The sequence below is a fragment of the Rhineura floridana genome, chromosome 4, assembly GCF_030035675.1.
Source record: "Rhineura floridana isolate rRhiFlo1 chromosome 4, rRhiFlo1.hap2, whole genome shotgun sequence".
Lineage (NCBI taxonomy): Eukaryota > Metazoa > Chordata > Lepidosauria > Squamata > Rhineuridae > Rhineura > Rhineura floridana.
In genome coordinates, this window is record NC_084483.1 from 159901558 (window position 1) to 159922699 (window position 21142).

Consider the following 21142-nt stretch of genomic DNA (forward strand, 5'->3'; position numbering starts at 1 on the left):
TACTTGTTTTTATGGTTATTTGATTTTAAATGGCTTTATTTCTTGTTGTGAGCTGCCTTGGTTTCCAACCCTACCTCACAGGGGTGTCGGAAAGATTCCATACACGCACAGGCACACGCAGACACTGCAGATGTACAAATACATACAGCCCATATAATAGTTTATTGTCAAACCAGTTGGTCATTGCAGAAAAATCAGTATTAGTTTTAAAAAAATCAGTATTACTTTCCTACAGAATAAAAACTGTAATACCTAAGTAAGCCCTGCCTACTTGCTTTAAAATAGGACTGGAGGGCACAAACACAATTCTTTTTTACATTCACTCCAAAGTCCCATTGATTTTCAGCACATTCATAACCATGTCTACTCAAAAGTAAGTCCTATTGAATTCAATGGGATTTACTCTGGGCATATGGGATTAGCATTGCTTTTACAAAAAGCAAGCACTGGGAAAGTTTTCAAAACACTGCCCAAGATCTGACTCCTGCACACAAGAGGAAAAAAACCTGAAATGTATATACTTACCCAATTTATGAGATTTTCAGATAAACAGGGGGTGAAACCACCATTTTGTTTTCTAGACACTGCCTAAAGTCAATGAAACTGAAACACAATCCCTGATTGGCTGCAATCCTGAAAGGGCGGGGTTAAAGCTACGAAGTGCTATACAGTACTGTTTAAAGAAAGATTTAACAGTCGGGGGGGCGGCTGATGTTTTTATGTATATCTCGAGAACCCGACCACCTAGAAACTTAATTTTTTAAAAAAATTAAAGCTGAGAATCCGGGCCACCTAAAGGGCTAGCCGGGTGCCGGGTGGCATGCATAGAATCCGGGTAAAACCCGGCTAACCGGGCAATATGGCAACCCTAAGCCAGTATATACAATTAACTGGACGAAAGGTACAGGAAGCCTAATGAGATTATCTTTGGATCGTGTGATTCTTATGCACTTGAGCAGATCATGTGCAAACCAATAAAGGCATAGGTGGGGGAGGATGTGCTTTGAGTGTGTTATAGAAGCCTAAGTGCATTGTTCCAGGAGTTAGTTGCTACCATTGAACTTGCCATATTGCATTTACAGTGTTCTGTTTTGAGTATTTGTGGAATAAGGGCATTCCAAGCACATTCTGCCACTATCCTCCTGTCCACGGCCAGCACCAGGCATGACTGGGCCGTTGGGTACCAGCCTGCCCCTGGCCCAGAGCACCATAGCCCAACATCCCTCTGATACAGATGGTGCAGGGTTAATAAGCCCACCTGCAAGCCCCACCTACCTCTCATGTCATGTGAATGACGTGCACATGTAGTGGACATGCCTGCCATCAACTAAGACGGCTGTGGGGGCATCAGCCCCTAGGGAAGCCCCCGCTGCCATTGTGGGTGATGGCAGGCATATTGGGTGATGGGAGAGGTAGGGGAGACGTGCATATGGACTTATTAAAGCCTGCACTGTCTGTGCTGGGGAGGGTGCTTTGGAGCTCCATCTCCACAATCTGCAGCAGGTTCGGGTTGCAGGACTCAATGCTGCCGCCGATCACGGAATGGGAGTGCCACCCTCCTATCCTAAGCAGGGCCCCTTCAGGGGCCTCTCTGGGCTGCAGGGGCCCCCAGCCAGGGCTCAACCTGGCCACCCTCTGGCACCGGCCCTGCTCCTATCTAAAAGCCATCTATATATTTTAATTTCCCATTAATTGACTTTTTGTCCCTATGGCTTGGGAATTAATTGTAGCTCAGGGAGCTTTCAAATAATGGATTGCCTTCAAGCCTTTTGGAAGAATCAGAATGGCTTATGCAAAAGAAAGTCTTGCCATACTCACTTTTTCTTATTATTAACATTAATTCAATTAAGGTCTTATTCACCTTCAGATCCATAAGTGGCATCTTTGGCAGCACCTGCTAACAATGCCGTTCAGTAACTTACCTCAGCCAGACATAACAGTCCCTGTATAAGAGAACAGAGATCTAATCTGACAACCGTCTGTAACTTGGTAGCTGTAGGAGAAAGCCTGCATACGTAGACTCTTGGTGCATGATGAGCCAGTTATGCTCACCTTCTGCCAAGTATAGGATTTAGCTGTCGGTGCACCACTGTCATGCTATGCAAACCCCACTTTTGGGGAGAGGGGGGACAGTTTGTGGAGGTAGATAAAAAACTAGATTGTTCATGGTAGTGACTGCTGCCCATGGCTAGCTTGCCATGCATTGCAACCAAAGAGAAAAAGAAAGCTGGGGACTTTAATCTCCCTGAGTGTTATCATTAACATTTTAGGTCACCATACTTAAACAAAATCTATTTGAGATAAATTTGGAATAAGAACTAAAGCAGAATTGGAACTGACTAACCAATCTGACACCGCTTCTCATGGTTAAACGTGGATTGTGATTACTTCTCCCACAGGAAATATAATGTGAAATATTCATGCTTTGATTCTCCGGGATATACCAATTATACTTAGATTGCATGTGCTATTCATGCTTTACATCCCAGATGTCAGGATGTAGAATTTGCAGGTGCTCTGTGCCTATGAACAGATAGTAAAAAAACCCCAACCTACTCAAAAACTTCCTAATACTGCAGAGCAATTTTGCGTGTGAGGGAGAAGCATGGAAAGAAATGAAAAACAGCACAGGGATTTTTTGCAAATAAGTTCAGTAGTGTATATTACATAATCGTCTTTCCCAGAAACTTGTTTCTATCAATAGTGTGTTTCATTTTGTTTTAGTACTGGAGGCTACTTCAGAAGTCAGCATGCTCTTGACTGCACAGACTGTCTTCTCTATCTCTGCAGGACCCCATTCAGATCCATGGTGGTGAATTATTAATTCCTTTCTGTTGCTTTAGGTCTGATAAGTGGCAGCTCTGTATGAAAAGTGGACCTATTTGTTGGGCTCTAATTAATTCTTATACGAAGTGTTGTGTACACACATACACACATCCTTTCTGTGTGCAGTTTGGTTTATTTATGAACATTACGTATCTCTACTCAGAAGTAAATTTATTTTATTTAACAAAATGTATATTATTATTATTATTATTATTACATTTGTATACTGCCCCATAGTTGAAGCTCTCTGGGTGGTTTACAACAATTAAAAACATTAAAAGCAAATATACAAATATACAAATTTAAAAACCCTTTATAAAAAAAAAATTAAAAACACATGCTAAAATGCCTGGGAGAAGAATATACTGCTTGGATGTAAAGACCACAAAGTGGTTTACAAAAAACATTAAAATTATCAATAAAAACAGTTAAAAACAAGTAATTAAACATATTTTAAACAATTAAAACAGCTACTAACTAAAAAGATTAAAATACATCAACATCTATGTGTTTGGAAATGCTTGCGTAAACAGAAAAGTTTTAAGCAGGCAGCAAAAGGAAAACAGTGAAGGCACCTGCCTGATGTCAGTGGGCAGGGAGTTGCAAAGAATAAGTTCCTCCATGTGCCACGGGATCTCCACCCCTAGCGTCTTCATTGCCCTGGCCACAGTTCGGGACTTTAGGGGCTGCCCATCAATGGTCTCAATGGACAAGGATTGTGTGAGCGTCTGAAGGGGTATACCATGCTCACAGGGAAAGTCACAGTCCATGAAACTTGATGAAGCTCCACTGTCAATCATGGCGTTGGCTTGGAAACTCTTTCCCGTAGGCAGAATCAGTTGAACCGGCATGAGTAGAGTGGCTTGCAACGGAAGGGGCTGCTGATGAGGCCGCTTCGTTGACTCGGCTCCCAACTCTTTAGCCTCTACAAGAGCTGGAATCTGGAGTTTTCCAGCACCAGGGCTTTTTTGGTTTTGGAAGGGCATCCTCGGGCCAGGTGCCCCCTTTTCTGCAGTATAGGCATACTCCCTCCTGCACTTCTCCTTCTCCTCCTCTGACTAACGTGGTCAAGCTCCACCGACTTGCATGGGCTTCACCCCTGACAAGGTCGAGGTTCCCACACTAGGAGGATAACAGATGCGGGAGAGAGGTAGTGGTGCCTGGGAACGGATTGTCTCCACTTTGCGCTCCATATGACGGCCCTCGAGATTACCGTCAATCTGTAAACACAACTGGATCAACTCCGACAAAGTCCCGGGTGGCATCTCTGAACTCAGACCATTCCGATAAAAGTACATCAGTGCCGGGTCATTGTATTCGGTCTCTTGGGCTAAGATATGGAACGTATTAGTGTAGACCCCCATGGATCCCTTTCCTTGTCTCAGAGTTCCTAGCTGGCAGGCTACCATCTCCTCCCATTGAGGATTTCATTCATGGCAGCAATGAAGGTGGTATATTGGCCCAGGACGGGGTTATTTCTGATCAAGTACGGGGTGGCCCATTTGGCAGCCTCCCCTTCCAGAAGACTGATGATGAACGCCACCTTCGAGTTTTCAGTTGGGAACTCAGCTTGACATAAGAGTATGTATAGTTCACACTGGACAAGCAATATGGTGGTCACTCTGGCCACCATAATGGCAGGATAGCCCCATGGCAGATTTGATTCTGGTAGGCGGTGTGGCCGCCGGTGGTGTGCCTCCCTAGGCAATCAGGGCTCGAAGGTTCTGAAGTTGTAAGTTCTGGGTCATGGCTTGGAGGTTCTGGAGCTCAGCATACAAGGCGGTGCCGCTAGTCTCCATGTTGTCAGTCATGGAAGCGTTGGGGAAGAGAGATGGTGGCTGAGTCAAGCTGTCCTGCCCAGAGCGCAAATCACAGGATGGAGGCGAGGCTGGAATTAATTCCTGTTTTATTAGAGTAACAGTTACATCAAAAGCAGTGCGCTTCATAGACCTGTCTATGCTAACTCACTAATGTTTCTACCTGAGCTACCTAGGCATGCAGCATGTGGAATAAGTTGACTCAGCACCCCAATCAGGGGGGTGCTGCCTTAAATAGGAAAGGTCTTTGCTTGTAATCTCTGACTCCTCTGAAGTATCACCTTCTAACCGTCTTGCTTCTCGAGTCATCTCGTGCGGGGTGAGGGGGGACGATCCTCCGGCTGTACATCTGACAGTACAGGCTTGCTAGGTGCCAGTTCGACCTCAGGGGGCGAGGAGCAGGTTGGCGGGGAAGCGTTTGAAGTGCCAGGCGGGGAATCCCAGGGGGTAGAGTTGGCAGGTGTGCGAGGTCGCTTCTCAGTGGCTTTGTTGGAGCGTTTGTAGACAGAGCGAGATCCATGTCGACAGGGGGCTGTCCGTGGGAACATCACCATCTCCCCCTCCCTCAACGCCCTCGAAAGCCTCATCCTTCTCCAACACCTCTCCCTGGTCTACCTGGGGGAGCTGGGGCTCAACACAGGGGCAACTGCCAGGGGCTGAAAAACAATCACTCAGCGCTATTGTTGGGACTCAGTCCTGTAGGTAGGACTGGAACCACTGTAACACAGTGCCCCCAATTCCCATTCCACAGAGCCGATCCAGGAGGATACCGAGTTAAATGGTACAACAATAGAACCAATTACCTAGGGAGATGCTGGGCTTTCCAACACTGGAGGCATTCAAGAGGCAGCTGCACAGCCACCTGTTGGGTATGCTGTAATTTGGATTCCTGCATTGAGCAGGGGGTTGGACTCAATGGCCTTATAGGCCCTTTCCAACTCTACTATTCAATGATTCTGTGAAAGCCTCAGAGAGAACGAGAAGCAGGACCAAATTGTGTTGAGTTCAATGGGACTTACTCCCAGTTAAGTGGGGGCAGCATTGTAGCCTTATTTTGAAAATGTTTATTCTTTATTTCTTTTGCAAGAAGACCCAAGGCAGCTAACACTATGAGAAAACACTATGAAAAACAGTATGAAAACGGTCTTGTCTTTCATTATTGGATGAGTTTCAGTTGGTGCAGCTTGAGGAAGTGGACAAGGTACTTGGATTGGTGCGGGCGACCACGTCTGCTCTAGATCCTTGTCCATCTTGGCTAGTGAAGGCTAGCAGGACTACTACCACCGGCTGGGCCAAGGAAGTGATAAATGCCTCCTTGAGTGAGGGAGTAGTCCCTAGTAGCCTCAAGGAGGCAGTAGTAAGACCTCTCTTAAAGAAACCTTCCTTAGACCCAGATGACCTGAACAACTATAGACCGGTGGCGAATGTCCCCTTTTTGGGCAAGGTTCTGGAGCGGGTGGTTGCCGGTCAGCTCCAGGTGCTCTTGGATGAGACCGATTATCTGGATCCGTTTCAATCCGGTTTTAGGCCTGGTTTTGGCACTGAAACAGCCTTGGTCGCCCTGTATGATGACCTTTGTCGGGAGAGGGACAGAGGGAGTGTGACTCTGTTGATTCTCCTTGATCTCTCAGCGGCGTTTGATACCATCGACCATGGTATCCTTCTGGGGAGACTCGCGGAGTTGGGAGTTGGAGGCACTGGTTGGCAGTGGTTCCGCTCCTACTTGGCGGATCGTCACCAGAAGATAGTACTTGGGGAACATTGCTCGACTCCTTGGACTCTCCATTGTGGAGTCCCTCAGGGGTCGGTTTTGTCCCCCATGCTTTTTAACATCTACATGCAGCCTCTGGGTGCCGTCATCAGGAGTTTTGGAGTGCGTTGCCACCAGTACGCTGATGACACGCAGCTCTATTTCTCCTTTTCATCTTCTACAGGTGAGTCTGTGGATGTGCTGAATCACTGCCTGACCGCGATAATGGACTGGATGAGAGCTAATAAACTGAGACTCAATCCAGACAAGACTGAGACACTGTTGGTGAATGCCTTCCCTGCCCAGATGGTGGATGCTTACCCTGTTCTAGATGGGGTTACACTCCCCTTGAAGGAACAGGTTCATAGTCTTGGGGTTCTTTTCGATCCTTTCTTGTCTCTGGAGGCGCAAGTGGCCACGGTGGCAAGGAATGCATTCTACCACCTTCGGTTGGTAGCCCAGCTACGCCCCTATCTGGACAGGGATGACCTCGCCTCAGTTGTTCATGCTCTGGTAACTTCTAGGTTGGATTACTGTAATGCGCTCTACGTAGGGCTGCCCTTGAAGACAGTTCGGAAGCTTCAGCTAGTGCAAAACGCAGCAGCCAGACTGCTGACGAGGACCAGCCGGTCAGCGCATATAACACCTGTTCTGGCCCGTTTGCACTGGCTACCTATTTGCTTCCGAGCCAGATTCAAGGTGCTGGTTTTGACCTATAAAGCCTTACACGGCGTGGGACCGCAGTATCTTGTGGAACGCCTCTCCCGCTATGAACCGACCCGGTCACTTTGCTCAGCGTCTAAGGCCCTCCTCCGGGTACCAACCCATCGGGAAGCCCGGAGGACAGTTACTCGATCTAGGGCCTTTTCTGTAGTGGCCCCCGAATTGTGGAATAGCCTCCCCGAAGAAATACGCCTGGTGCCGACGCTTCTATCTTTTCGGCGCCAGGTTAAGACCTGGCTATGCTCCCAGGCATTTTAATGCGTTTAATGTTACAATTTTAAATCTCTTTGTTTCAGTTTATTTATTGTGATATTTTGTATTTCTGTACTTTTAATCTTTTGTACACCGCCCAGAGAGCTATTCGCTATGGGCGGTTTAAAAATGAAATAAAATAAATAAAATAAATAAAAATTAAAAACACTCCTAGAAGTATGAAAAAAAACCCAAACTTAAAAAAAAATTATTGAACATTACAGAAGCTGAAATCAACCAAAAAACAGAAGGAAAAATCCAACTCCTATAAGCAGCAGCATAGATAATCATAATATTATCATCAGTCAGCTATCACCAACAGCCACGTTTTCACTAGATGGCAAAGGTTTAATTGTGACAGGGCCAGACAGACTTCTCTGAGGAGAGTATTCCATCAGTGGTGCCACAATTGAGAAGGCCCTGTCTCTTGTGGCCACCTGCCAAGCCTTAGCTGGTGGGGGAGACATGGAGCAGAACGTCCAATGTTGACTGGAGCACATCAGGATTTCTGGGGCTGATTACCCAGAGGACTGTCCAGTGCCCTTTGGTTCAGCAGGTTTCCAGTGAATAAGTTGTTTGTCTGATTTAGATGGAAGAGTCCTGCTGCTGCTGTTGCTACAGATGGGCGACTCCAGGATTTGGGGGATCCTTAGGTACCTACCCTCTGTGGGCCCCTTTAAGCTGAAAGAGGTGCAGAGAGTAGCCTCAGTGGCCTCCACTGAGAAACCAACATAGCTATATTTTTCAGGATCAAAGAGTCTTATTTCAACAGCAAAGGTGTGATAAAGTCCATCCTCAGCTTTGTTTTCAGCATTCACAATGTTACGAGCTGCTGTGCTGAAGTATAGAGCCCAAAAGTAAATTGGGGCCATGCACAAGTAATAAGATGTCTGACCGACAGAAAGATGAAGTTTTTCCCTATAATTGTATTTCTCCATACTAGAAAAGGCTTACCTTGTTTAATTTATGAGACCTGCACAGCTGTTAAAGGCAAAAGGCATCATTCGTTTTGTTCCTATACCTGTACTTCTTGCTTCAAGCTGATCCTGTTGGAAGAAAGCGAATCCCTTCAGCAGGGAAAATACAAGAAATGCCAAACATTCCTTCTTTCTGGTTGTTCAGCAACAGTGATTTTGAGTGACTAAGCAACCTTAGTAACAGCAGTGCCTCTGTATTTGCCCAATAAGCCTTAGAACATTGCCATCACATTTTGCTTTCTAACTTTTTTTATAGATGTCCAGTTGACATTCTTTCTTTTTTTTAGTGAAAGCTGAGTCCATGCCTCCTGCTGGGAGAGGGGAAGGGAATAAATATGGAAATGAATTCAAAATCATTCAACATTCTACCCCTAGGTAGATAGAATTCATTCCAAACATGAAAATAAACAGGCAACATTGGCAATATCAGTATGCCAGATATTTCTTAACATGAGTGTCTCTAATTGGAAATGAGGTGCCTCATAGGTTTCAATTATGTGGCCACTACACTTAGAGCTACACAAAGTAAAGAGTGAATATGGAGCCTTGGTGTATCTAGCTTGATAGGATTGTGCTAAGATTGTTTGCACAAAAGAATACTCTTGCTCTTTATGTTTGTATTGCTGCAGTGCCCATAGTGGGAGTTAAATATAAAGTGCAATGAGAACAAAAATGGGTTGATTATTTAGGCCAGAGTCAATTATGGTAGCTTCTGGGTGACCTTCTTGTTGAGCATTCTTCCTGATTTGTTCACATAAAGTTTGCAGTGAGGTTAGACTGTGTTGGCTATTTATTCAACAATAATTCTGATTTGTTTGGGGGAGATTATATGACATTACATCAAGCAAGTTATCCCATGCTTTCCAGTGCATTTTCCTGTCACTTTCCTTATTGCAAAAACATTGGTAGTGGTGGTGCTGAGGATAAGAGAGCCAAATCAATTTTGATTGTGCAACTTGAATTTTCCAATATGTGATTGAATCCCACCCAAAAATAGCACAATGCTGTTGTTGACATAATGGAAGGTGTTACAAGGACCATAATAATTTCAAAGCAATATGTTGTAAGTTCTACTTCTGATGGAGGCATCCTCATTGATAACTAGCAGTGCCTACCTCACAGGATTGTTTTGAGGATATATGATATATGTACCCTCAGTTGTACTGTAGAATGATGAATGATTCCTTCCTGAAGGAAAACACAGTTTAAGGAAGGGTATAAGATGGATATGTTATCCTATCAGTTTACAGAAATCTGGTTTCTTCTGTCATAAAATGTGGAGATTTCAAAACATCCTTTTTCTGTTGGGTATTTTATTTTTTGCTCTTATGGGTCTGCTTCTAGGAGCTGGTCACGGGCAGGCAGAACTCCCCAATGCATAACCCCTTTCCATTGTTATTTGGAGCCTGTGACTTCTTAAGAGTTTGGGTGCTGTCAAGGTCACTCAGGTGCTTGCCATTTAAACACCCAGGGAGACGCTTCCTCACACCTGTATCTCAAGACTTCTTTGAAGAAGTGGTTGCTATGCAGCCTTGTTTCTTCACGGTATGTGACACTGTTTGCCTGCTCTGTGTGTATAACCTGTTAAGTGTGAGCTTGTTAACCTAGGGCAGTCAAGGATTGGCCTGAGAAGGAGGTACCCACACTTTTCCAAAACTGCCATCTGACTTTGGTGAAGGCAGAATCACTACTAAGGGGGAAGACTCTTGCAGCAAGTTCTGTGATTCTGCAAGGGATGGCAAATTTAAAAACAAGAAAATCGGGTTCCTGAAGTACAGAGGAGTTTGTAAAGCAGGTGAGTGACCAGAACTGTATTCTCTTCTGGCTGCTCTCTGAGAGCCAGTCTGTCTCTTAAAAAGCTGTTTACATTGACTGTGTACCAAATACTTTAGCTGAGCACACAGTATTCTGCTAGGGAGAGTGTTATGTAACTGCCATGTCATTTGCTTTTCATCCCTGAATTAGAGGTATATTCCACTTCAAACTAGTGTAGACCTCCCCAGAACTGAGGGGCTGTGAAAATGCTCTGAGGAGAAGCAGAGCACCCCAGAGAGGAACCTCGGGAACTGCAGCTTGTCAACCAGCCCTCAGAGAACTGAGAATGGGCCATACAAGTGACCCTCGCACAAAAGATGACAGGGATGTTCAAATGTGATGAGGAAATTGTGAAGGCAAGGGGATACTTGACCAGTTTCTCTACCCCTTAAGAGAGGAGAAGGAGCAGGAGAGGGTAAGCCGGAGAGGAGAGCCACTCTGGGCTCCTGTTGGGAGAAAGGGTGGGATACGAATGGAATAATAAATAAATAAATAAAATGAGGAGAAGAAGAAGAGTGATGGTTCATGATTACCACAATGAAAGTGAGCTCCATTTGTGGTGGCTTCATTTGTAGTGTACTGTGCTTTTGTTTCCTGTGAATAATGGTTGCTTCCAGACTGTTGCTGGTTTGGGGTGGGATTCAATCACATATTGGCAAATTCAGGTTGTAAAATTACAGGTGACTGGGAGATTTTGTGCAACACCCCCCCCCATTTGATTTTTTTGGTGATAATGAAAGTGATGAGAAAATGCACCATGAAGTGTGGGATAACACTTGCATTTATGCAACAACATGTAACCTCTCAACAATCATAAGAACATAAGAGCCTGCTGGATCAGGCCAGTGGCCCATCTAGTCCAGCGTTCTTTTCTCACAGTGGCCAACCAGATGCCTGTAGGAAGCCCACAAGCAGGAACTGAGTTCAAGAGCACTCTGCCCTCCTGCAGCTTCTGGCAACTGGTTTTCAGCACCTTGCTGCATCTGACTATGGTGGCAAAACACAGCTATCGTGGCTAGGGTTATCCTCCATGAATCTGTCTAATCTTCTATTAAAGCCATCCAAGTTGAAATCAGAAATGAAGGAAATCAGAATGAATGCTCATTAAACAGCCAATGTTGTTTAATCTCCCTGCAAATAAATCAGGATGAATGCTCCATAAACAGGTTGTCTGGAAACACTCAGTGTGCTCTTGTGAACACAAACACATGCACACTGCACCAGCATATGGAGATTTACTCCTTTCTAGGAAACATACGGAGGTGGCTGGTGCTATTTTGCAGGGTGTGTTTGGCAAGACCTCATATGTTTGTCCATCAGGTACATCGTGCATCATCCAACCATCTCAGAGCAGAGTTTGAAGCTCTCATCCTCAGCTGAAATGTCCTGCTGGGTTGGTGGAATTGTCACTGCCTTAGTGAGATGGCTGAGGATGTAGTGGCAAGCCCAGTCAGACTCTGGAAAAAAGAGGAGTGTTATTTTCACAGGGGAAGGCATTTTGCACATGGTCAGTGGCACTGTGTCTAAACCCTTCTATTGGAAATATTGTCTTCTTCTGGAAAAATAAACTCTGCACATTTTTGGAAGTACTCAGTCCAAGGTATTACAATGTCTAAAAAACAGGAAGTTTGCAAACCTTATCCCTGAGTAGGACATTCCCTGCTTCAGTTTAAGCAGCTCATAATTGGGTACCTTAGTAAGATGCGTTCAGTGATAATAATGCACTGTGTGTTAGTAAGCAGGGGATCCCACTTCACTGGTTATAATACAACTCAGTTCAGTTTGGGTGTACTAGAAACAGGAAGCACAGGTCTACCTACACAATCAGCCCCAAATGCAAACCTTTATTTGTTTTACTCTACTTCTTCAGTTGAGTGAAAATAAAACTTGTTCCTTAAACATATATAGTAATTGCTCAACAGCCTCTGTTAAATGGTTCAGAAATTTTCCAGAATGGGTACCCTTGACTACTCAAGCAGTAACTGTGGAGCAGTCAGAGAGCAATGGCTTTTTGATGGCTGGTTAATTAAAAGTGTAATTTTAAGTACTTCATAGGAAGGGGGAAAGCAAATTCTAAATATGAAGCATTTAAAAAAGAAATTTGGATCTTGGCTCAATATGTCTCATGCTACTGTTTGAGAAAAAAGATTTTCAAAGACTTCCTAGCTAGTAGCTTAATTCTGTTTTGTTGACAGTATTGACATTACACAAACACCTTCATTATACTGTTTTAGGGAGCAATCCAATGAGTATTTGCACCAGGCTGGAGGGAGTTGGATGTGGCAGACCCCCAGCTGAGCTGGCAGGCTCCTGGCTCTGCCAGGCTCAGCTGGCAGAAGCCCCTCATCCCAGTTCAGTCACAGCGCTGTCGGGATCCCGCAGGCTTAGCCAAGGGCCCAACCTGGTGGACAGAAAGTTGACGGAAGGCCCAAAAGTGGGGCTTTCTGGAGACATGGCAGAGTAGGGGCCAAGGGTCCCAATCTAGGTAAATTTCCACTGGCCAATAAGCTGGCTGAGTAAAATAATTTCCATAGTGGTCAATAGGGAGCACTTACTCCCCAGTAGGGGTATTCGCAGGAGCCACCTTTTCCTATTCTGGCCCCCGCACATGGCTCCCGACTGAGCCAACATTCAGCCAGCCCGGCAGCTCCCAAATGGGGACTGGATGCCATGGAGCTTTCCACCACCACTTCCTCTGCTGGCCCCCCTCCCGCTGGCTTCCCATGATTTGGATTGCTCTGCCTGACACCTGCTGAAAACTTTTATGTTTCAGAGGGCCTATCCAGACAAATGATTTGGTTATTTTTATTTATTTTATTTTATTTATTTCATTCCATTTCTATACCGCCCCTAGCCTATGGCTCTCTGGGCGGTTCACAGCAAGGAATAAAATACAATACATATCTGTTTTTAAATTTGTTTAATGTTTTACTTGTATTTATTGTTTTAAATGTTTTCGATGCTTTTATTTTTAAATAGTGTTGTGAGTTTGGGGGGGTTGAGATGGATAATTCCTGTGAGTCCCCTTCCAGCCTCTGATTTGGAGACTTGCACCTGGGGGGTGAAAAACTCGCTCTGCTGGTCAGATGAGTTTCTTTGTTAAGCTAATAAAGTGGCCAGGTGGGTTAATGGGTCTATTAGGTTCCCATCAACTGGTGAATGGGCCAGGGAGATCCTTTTGTCATTGAAACTCTTCAGGAGAGCCTCCCCCCCCTTCTGGGGCCGAGGAGAGGCTTAAAACACAAGTTTTGAGAAAGGCTGGGAACTGGAGTCAGGCAGAGAGACTGGGTCTCTACACCATGGCTTTAGGATGCCTCCTGTAACCCTGATGGAAAAGCTGGATATTGGACTGCTGATGCCTTGAACCCCTCCATCCTAAGCTCAGGTTGGAATGTGTGTAAATAAACAAACCATATCTCATAAAGACACTACAGTCTCTGCTGACCTTCTTCCCAAGGAAACTAAACCCAGGACGAGTGCAGGGACCCCTGGAAATCTCACCGCTTGGAGATTGGGGTGGCACGCATTGTTTTTAACTGCATTGTTTTATCACAGATGTGATTGGTGCCTTGGGCACCTTTGGGAGGAAAGGTAGGATATAAATTTAGTCAATAAATATAGCTAAGATCTTCTGATCTCTGAAAAGATATCACCCTTCCTCCTTTGCTGCCTCTCATATGCTTCTCAGACCACCTGTATGATGCCTCCTTTCTCACTTTCTTCAGATCCCTCCTCAAAGTCTTATTTATTATTTATTTATCATTTCATTTATATCCCGCCCTTCCAGCAGAAGCCCAGGGCGGCAAACAAAAGTACCAAAACACTTTAAAACATAATAAAAACAGACATTAAAATACATTAAAACAAAACAACTTTAAAAAACATTGTTTTAAAAAAGGCTTTAAAGACATTTTTAAAAAGGTTTAAAAATATTGTTTTAAAAAAGGTTTAAAAGCTTATTAAAAAGCATCTCCAACACAGAAGTCTTCCTTTTCCATGAAGCCTTTGGTTCAGCCCACTAGTTTTTACACCCTATGTAACCAAGGCTGCATACACACCATACATTTAAAGCATATGGCTTCCCCAAAGAATCCTGGGCACTGTAGTTTTCACCTCACAGAGCTACAATTCCCAGCACCCTTAACAAACTGCAGCTCACAGGATTCTTTGGGGGAAGCCATGTACTTTAAATGTATGGTGTGTATGCAGCCCTCATCTATGTATGTGAAAGAATCACACATTGCTCCCCTCTTTATTCTTGCCTGCAGTTCCCTTCCCTTTCTGTGTTATTTTAACTGTGTTGAATGTTATGACTGTAAGAGGCAGGGATCTGTATTCTTGTACTCTGTGAAGAATCATGCACACTGATGGCACTAGATCAATAAATAAAGTGACCAGTGGGACAGCGGCAGAGAGAGAATTGCCATTGAATAGATGGATCTTTGTCAGTTAGCAGCCTTGTACACAGTTGGCAAACCCCAAGACTATGCAAAAGAGCTAGTTTGCTGAAGTGCAATTTGCCTCTCTTTGCCAAATGGGTACAGTCTCAAGAAACAAAGCTCTGGAAAAAACACAACTGGTGGGAGCATTCAACTCTCGACAAGGGCTCCTCCTTCCTTTTGAAGATTCCTGAGAACATTTTCAGAGATGACATCCTCCTGTCATTGACAAGCAAGTTCAGAGACTCTTCGCACCTCTAAGGAATATGAGGCAGGCAATCCCTCAGCTCATTATTAGAGATGTTTGCTGGTTACTCTCTTCCATCTCTAGAGACAAATCCTTTGCTTGCTGTTACTTCGGGAGATTCTGTCTCAGCTCTGTTCTGTGAAGGCCCAGGGATGTAGAGATGCTTCTTGGTGTTTGCAAAGACTGCTTTGCCCTGAAAGTATCAAAAGGCAGGTAAGGATCTCATCTATCTTGCAGATTGAGCCAAATGTGGTGCAAAAGAGTCAAAGTGACCCAAGAGTTGCAACCTCATTTTTGGTGGTAAGTGGAACTATAGAATATCTTAAGTAATTTAGGGTTGCCAACTTTTGCTTCCATGCCTTGTAAGAATCAGTTTGTTTGCAGACATTAGTCGGTCACAATGCTGTATATCTCCATGAAAATGCAACATCTTATCTCCAGACTTCCACTGATTAATCAGCTCAAGAAACTGAAATGAGCTTAGATGCATTTTGGTCAGCTGGCAACCCTATGTAATTTCTTCTGGCCTCATGATCTTTATTTCTGTTTCAAAGGCAGAGAGGTGGAATTTAAAACCTATTTATCTCTACTCCCTCCTATGTGCCAAGTAATCTAGACCAGCCTTCCCAAACCTTGTGCCCTCATTGGATGTTTTGGACTACATTTCCCATCAGCATGGCTATACTGTCTGGCACTGATAGGAGTTATAGTTCACAACATCTGGAGGGCATCAGGTTGGACAAGGTGAATCTAGACACTTCCCTGAGGAAGGATATCCTGTATGTAGATGTCATCTGTTTTCTTCTGTTGAGTTATGAAACTTGAACTATATAGAGTTTTTCCCTTGCCTTAGCTTTAGCTTCTGCTTCTTGCTTATAGCTAACTAGGAAGTTGAATGTGTGACAGCTAATGTTGTATTCAGAAATAACGAACAATGAATTAACTGTGCATTGTCCCCCTTCAGTACAATCTAGCCTCCAGACTCCCCCTCCCTTTCCTTAGACTAGGAATAACCCTGCTGCAGGCCTATGTATTAGAACCCTGCCATACACATTAACCACACCTATGTGAAATGCGACTCAGTGTATAAGATGCAACAGACAACACATGCAGGATAAGAACATAAGAACAGCCTGCTGGATCAGGCCAGTGGCCCATCTAGTCCAGCATCCTATACTTACAGTGGCCAACCAGATGCCATGGGAAGCCTGCAAGTACAATATGGGTGCAAGAGCACTCTTCCCTCCTGCATTTTCCAGTAACTGGTATTCCAATTACGGAGGGAGAATATAGTCATCATGGCTACTAGAAACTTATACCCTTTTTCTCCATTAATTTGTCTAATCCTCTTTTAAAGTGACCCAAGTTGGTGGCCATTCCTAGTGGCAGGAAGTTGAAGCTGATGAGTATGGATTGAGAGAGTTACAGTTCAGAGCTGACCTTAGAAAAATGCACCAAAGATCAGGGAGAAAATACTTAATCTTCCTCTTCCCCTCCCCTTTAATGCAGCTGGTAAATGCCTGTTTTTTCTTTTTGCCATTAACCTATGATTATGATTATCAGATACCCCCTGTGATACTAAGCCTACTGTCTAAGGTCCAGTGTTGAACTGTAAGGCACAAACATCCTAGGATGAAATATACTATGCGCCCTCTCACACCTGTGGCCTATAAGCTGCATTTACTCTTCTGTCTGCTCACGCATGTCAGTTCTGAGAGGCAATCATGTCAGGCATGCACTGTTCTCTTTATAGACTGGGGCAGGGAACAGGGTGTTAAAAACAAATCCAGATTTACTGCCATTATGGTAACCCAAATTTTTGTGCCAAGAAAGGCTGCAGAAGTTAGCTTTTCTCAATCAAGCACATTCTGTCTGTATATTTATTTGGCATACGTTGTTCTGCTTCTGTTTAGTTATTGGGAGGAGCAATGAGTCTGCAGGAATCCTTCCTTCTGATCTCTGCAAATCTGTTGTATGCTGCTCCCCTCCATGGCTTCTATGATGTCACCAGTCATTTGCAAAAGTGCTATAACATGAGCACATTCCACATTGTCTGAATAATATCAATCTGCATTATCCAAGTTATGGGTTCATTTGGAGGAAGGAGTGGGATATAAATTTAAATAGCAGCAGCAGCAGTAGCAGCAGTAACCGTAATAGGAAGGATGGAAGAGAAGCCGGTGCTCTCATGCACGCATGCCAACATTTTTTAAAGCATTCTTCGGGTCGAGGTGAAGAACCTGTGTGACTCACCAGATGTTGCTGGATTACGACTCCCATAATCCCTGACCATTTGCCATGCTGGCTGGGAGTCTGATGGGAGTTGAGGTCCAACAACATCTGCATCAAGTAGTTCCAAAAAGGCGAAATAAGGATATTGATTTACAAGGGACCAGAAAAGAGAAATTGTGCTGGCTGAATATTTTATTTATGTACATATTTATAATCCACACTTTCATAAAAATATATCAAGGTGGTGTACAACATATAAAAATAAAATCAGCAAAAAGCATCCATAAAAACGTGATTGAAAACATCAATAGGTAGGGCAGTTGGAACCAAGCATATGGTTGTCTTATAAGATTAGAATCTCATTCACACATGCAAATCAACATTGGATGTTGCAGTTATCAAGCATGTGAACCACTCTTCTTTGTTATGAGAATCTTAAGAATTCTCACTGATTCACTGTTGAATACTGAATCGAGTAGCTGCAAAGTGCTTATATGGAAACTCTCTTCAGTTTTTACCTTCTGAGCTCCTTGTGGATAAGATTTCGTTTGACTTCAGTGCCCACTAGATCAGGCCCCCAGGAAGTTTGAATGAAAATAAACATTTTTGTTCTTTCCTCTTTGTTTTTCTTAAATTGTTCTGCAAGTTGTTGCAGTTAATCAGCCAACCTTTCAGAAATTAGTATATCTTGGCCACAACTCCTAGTAGAGACAGTAACAAAATGTACTCTGAAAACACTGGGCACAATGCTTGAATAATTTGTGATGTCCTAGACTTGGCACTCAGTATTGGTGTTTAATTACTTCTGGAGTTTGGATTCAAAACCAATCCATCCCGCTCTCTCACTCATTCCTACTCACACTTCTGCCTGCAATGGTAGAAATGGTTACTTTGTGACAAATCTGATTTATGCAACTTTTGACAAATGACTGTGGCCTCCCTCCCCTTTAAAGAATCTTTTGCTGTAAGGAGTCATTCTGAACTCTGTGAATTAAAGAATTAAGAACTTTCGAAATAAGCTCAAGATTTTCCTTTCTGGGAAAGCTTTTAATGAGCAATTTATTACTGGCCTGAGTTTAGTGCAAGAACATTTAAAGGGTTTTTAATCTAGTTGATATATTACTGGATTTTTAAAAAATTGTTTGCCACTTTGAATTTTTATAACAGAAGTAGTGCAGAAATAATGAAATTATAAAAACAGCATATTAGAGCTTTGACTATTGTAGAAATGGCAGTTCTGCATTATTCCAAAATGCACACAATGCCTAAGATTGTCCTTTTCCCTGTTAACAATCACTGCTAATATGACGAACTCAGGTGGTGACTGTTGGCAGGATTGTAGCCAAAAGAGGGACACTGAGAAAGAAGAGAAACAAGAACCCCAAGATTTGTTGAAGTACAATAAAAAATATACTGGGGGGGTAAATCCCTGCAACACATGCACATACACATCTCCCCCCCCCCAGCCCAGTGAGAAGAACTGACCATGGTCAGTAGTCATGGAAAGTAGAGAAACTGTTGGAAAAGAAAAATGCAACATGGAAGAGGGGCAGAGGAATGGAATGCCCTGCTTGAAGGGCTTGGGTTGGCTTGGCTGGCTGGAAGCTTGAACAGGAACATTCCTGTTGGTGGGGAAGTATACATGTACTGCTTGATTCTGTTGCAGGTCCCACTTTGTTACCTATCTCCAACCTTGACATGCAGGCAAGTTTTTTTCATTGTCCACACAACATTCGCATCAAAATGCCATTCCATATTCATCCATTTAAAACCTGTTGCCAACAACCCATTTGCGATATGTCATTGACCTGTTTGCAGCATTAAGCCCACATCTGAAAGTATCCATTGTTTCACTCAGAAGCCCATGAAATAGTAATATATGGATGAAGGATCCAATTTAATAAAGGTTGCTTGTAGACCCCAGTGTTTCAGAATCTACTCCTGATCATTTAATGGGTTATATTTGTTTTTTGTGCTTTTATATTATCACTTCAGACATAGAACTGGGTCCTTTTCAGGAAAGGAGGAGAATGGTCTCATGTGCAGTGTCCCCATGCCTGACCCTATGCACACACAACAATAGGTAGACAGGACTCTGTCCCAACAGCTGGGAATCCTATTCTTTCAGTTGTTATCTGCATACAGCTATCTATGCATAGGTTCTATTAATGAGTATGTGGAGCCTGGGAGCATAGTGGATATAATCCTGTTCCTCTCCAAACATAGAAAAACAGTCTTAAACACACAGGGTACAAATGAATGCTTGGAGATGGCTGGTTGGGTTTATAACCGATGGCTCCAACCCCAACCAGCATGCATTCAAGAGTCCTACATATAGGCTTCTGTACGTGAAACCTGGTGCCTTTGACTATGATGGGCTCAGGAACGTATGAACAGAAACCAATTTATGTATGTGTGCATGTAAGCTTCTTGCAGGCATGACCCTTGAATATGAAGAGATCAAGGCTACCTGAACAGGGCTTGTTTGCTGAATATAGCCCTTCTGGAGGAAATGGCAGGTATAAATGGTAAAAAGAACCTATTCTAAGGACTCAGTTCTCCTCCCAATAGCCTTATACATGGCTAGTTATTGCATTAGAGCAGGTCAACCAATGAAAGCCAGAACAGCTACTGTGACATTAACACTGATTGGTCATCAAGAGAAAAGTTGAAGAGGAGGAGAATGAAAGGGGGGGGGAGCCAGCCACAGCTGTTTTATTTATTTATGCAACAGAATCTATATACTACTTGACTGTAATAAAACCTCAAAGCGGTTTACAATTTTTTTTTACAGGAGCTGTGACTCCCATAGCTAGTTCATAAGGCTTTCCTTTATCTCGTCCAGTCACAGGTTTTATCATGTTGAAGAGAGAAATGAATTCCTTTATTCTGCATGATAAAACCCCACAGCTATAAGAATACAGAGGAAGCACGAGAGCTTTTTAAAACTTGTCTGACACATGTACTCTCAACTAAGTTTTGTACACAGTATGCTCTCCTTTTTAAGATGGGATTTTTGTTGAGCGTGAGACATCCAAATTGACTTTGCCCTTGAAACCATCCTACACCTCCACATTATTAAATTTAGGAATTCATGTTGCAGAGCACAATACTGAGGAGAAATAAATGTAAATATATTGCTGCATAGGGAAGATGCCGACGAAATGGCTGGCAGGCTGCAGTGTGATAAATGGGTAAATAAATTAATAAATGGTCAACTCACCTAAATTTACAGTTAATTGGCTGGTATTTTATCCTTGCACATTAATTTCATGTTGAGGCATATATAGAGGTATTCTCAATATTTCATTTTTATTAGAAGAATGAATAAATACTTCTGGCTGTTCCATCCCAGGCTCACGCTCTTATGTCTTACGGCTTAACCAAGCGTGATGCATCCATTTTTTCCCTCCCAAATCTTTCCCTCACAAATCAATCGCTTTGGGTCCTTACCGTAGTTGGTTTATTGTGGGAATGGCTCTTCTTTCACTCAGCTCCTGTCTGGGATTGTCAAAGCTGTTTATCATCATAACTGCATTTGCCTGTCAATGAAATTAATGTGAACTTTACCATAAGTTGCAATATCAGCAGAACTGGGCCTTTCTGACAATGCGACCTATACACTAGGAGTTTACTGTGGAATAACCAGGCTTTGTTTTCTTAGTTTTAATGGGGGATCTATGTGATGTCATCATCAAATGGTTGTTCTGTGTTTTTCCCATGGTACTTCCATATTTTTTTCAGATCACAGACAATCTGGGGGTTTGTTGTTGTTTTTTTGATTTGGAAAGAGTGGAACAGTAGCACAATCATCTCAGACAACAATTGCCCTTCCTGTTAATCTTAAGTCTTATTTAAAGGGGGATGATTTTGTCATGTGCAGTGATGTGTTTAGTGCAGAGTGGTAAACCTGCAGCCTTCTAGATGTTTCTGAGCATTGGGCATGATTGCTAGAGCTGATGGGAGTTGTGATCCAACAACATTTGCAAAACCAGTGGGTAAGGCTTTCACCACACATCTCTGTACATTGGCACACTTTTACTAATACATTTTCAGTTGGCATC

At 43.4% G+C, this 21142-nt stretch overlaps 1 protein-coding gene across 4 annotated transcripts in view; it reads left to right on the forward strand.

The window, feature by feature from the left end:
* Window positions 1-21142, forward strand: part of TOGARAM2 (TOG array regulator of axonemal microtubules 2) — a 108466-nt gene that overhangs the window by 4390 nt on the left and 82934 nt on the right. Inside the window, exon 1 of one of the 4 annotated variants that reach the window (XM_061624963.1) lies at window positions 9948-10140. The exons of 1 other annotated variant lie outside the window; for it this stretch is intronic. The gene's annotated coding sequence lies outside the window, so the exon portion shown is untranslated. Of the gene's footprint in view, window positions 1-9947; window positions 10141-14835; window positions 15060-15082; window positions 15147-21142 lie in introns of those variants that run through there. 2 more of the 4 variants (XM_061624960.1, XM_061624964.1) reach the window with 2 other exon arrangements.